Source organism: Crocuta crocuta, unplaced genomic scaffold (genome assembly GCF_008692635.1).
Source record: "Crocuta crocuta isolate KB4526 unplaced genomic scaffold, BGI_CrCroc_1.0 scaffold288, whole genome shotgun sequence".
Lineage (NCBI taxonomy): Eukaryota > Metazoa > Chordata > Mammalia > Carnivora > Hyaenidae > Crocuta > Crocuta crocuta.
The window spans coordinates 1,027,500-1,029,092 of record NW_027532607.1 but is presented as its reverse complement, the minus strand read 5'-3'; the positions used below and the strand labels follow the sequence as shown (position 1 = coordinate 1,029,092).

Below are 1,593 nucleotides of genomic sequence, written 5' to 3'. Positions count from 1 at the left end.
TGTGGCCCAGAAGCTGGGCAGCCGCCTCTGGAGGCAGTTCCCGCGCTGAACTGTACAGCGGCAAGGCAGTGTGTGGGGCTGGCCCGGCAGCTCTGGCAGCCCTCCTGTCCAAGGATAAACAGCGTCCCAGCTCCCGCCCTCTCCCCCCACGTGACCCCCCCCAGCCTGCCAGGGAGGTTGCCTTTTTAGGAAACTCAGCAGATCAGGGAAGAGAAGAGGAGGAGGCTGGGTTAGAGCAGTCATGAAACTGCAGAGGGCAGAGATGTACTGTGGTGACAGAGAGGGCGCCTCAGGTAGCAGGGAAAGCAGCCGGGCCAGGAGTTCAGGTAAACACCTGCCGGGGGCCAAGCCAATGACTCAGCCTCAGACCTAATCACTGGAATCCCTCCAGCCACACTCACCCCCCACCCCTCCCCTGGCTCTCACCAGCTCCAAATTCCCATCCCAGCCACAAACATAGCCGTTCCCTCAGACACACTCATTCCCTAGGGCCCCAGACACAACAAACCCTCTGCCTAGACACAGCTAACCCTTTCCTGTTACCCTTCTATCCTCACCAAATTGGCCCAGTGCCTTCCCTCATTGACACCTAAGAGAGGGAAGGAAGGAGGAAAATGAGAGGGAGAGAGAGGAAAAGGTAAAACTGTGGGGTCCAGACATCAGAGGAAAAGAGAAAAGATCCCCTGACTGAACATCCCCCACCCACACCATGTAAGTTCAAGATTCTTCTTTTATTTGCCTTTTAAAAACTCTAGGATTCTTGTAAGGCAGCATCACCTCTATGCCAACAACCCTCCGCCGCCTCTCTTTTTGATACCCTGCTTCCCTGAGGTGCTCCACCCCAACAAAAAAGCAAGCAAAGTATGGTAAAGGGGGACAATGGCTACAGTGAGACCAGGGACCTAACCACATTGGCTCTTGCCAAGGGCCACACCGTAGCGTCAGGACGGCGATTCCGGCGGCAACCCCATGACAGCTCCCACTGACATTTACCAGTTGGAAAGCTTCATCCTAGTTCTGCTCAGAAGGGACAAGGGGCTTGTGAATTTAGCAGGGAGGAGATAGCCCTATGGGTCCATTCCTGCACAAAAGCAGCTAAGCCTGGGGAAGAAGTCAGGTCAGATGTTCTCTCCTTACCTCATCTGAGCACCAGGCACACACAGGACTCACAGCCAGACACTCCTGGCAGGAGTGGATGCCTCGTGTGTTACAGATGTTGGACACTGCAACAGAGACAAAGGCGTTAGCAACCGACTCGGCTTGACACGGTAAGTGGCCTGTCCCATCCTCCCCCACTTCCCCAAATGCCCAGGTGTATAGCTCTCAGATGCACACAGAAGGTCTGACCAGACCATAGACAATCACCAAACACAGGCTGTTTGGTAAAGAGGAAAGAGAATAAAAAAGGTCAGGAGAAACTCATCACCACCCTCACTGATGAGGCCCCAGTGACGACAGGCGTTGGAGCAAGACGGACCCAAAGTGTCAGATCATAACAGATGGAGAGGCTGTAATTAACAACTGGTTTGACACCCACATTGTGCACAGGAAAATCTGAGACCCAGGGCAATGCAATGTGCCCTCTCTCCAATT

The 1,593-nt window shown here is 54.0% G+C and overlaps 1 protein-coding gene across 2 annotated transcripts in view; it reads right to left on the bottom strand.

The window, feature by feature from the left end:
- The window catches only part of ITGB3 (integrin subunit beta 3), a 36,317-nt gene extending 35,087 nt beyond the window's left edge, over positions 1-1,230 (bottom strand). Inside the window, exon 1 of one of the 2 annotated variants that reach the window (XM_077780332.1) lies at positions 1,138-1,230. The gene's annotated coding sequence lies outside the window, so the exon portion shown is untranslated. The remainder of the gene's footprint in view (positions 1-1,137) is intronic. The other variant, XM_077780331.1, reaches the window with a different exon arrangement.
- Positions 1,231-1,593: the final 363 nt, after the last annotated feature.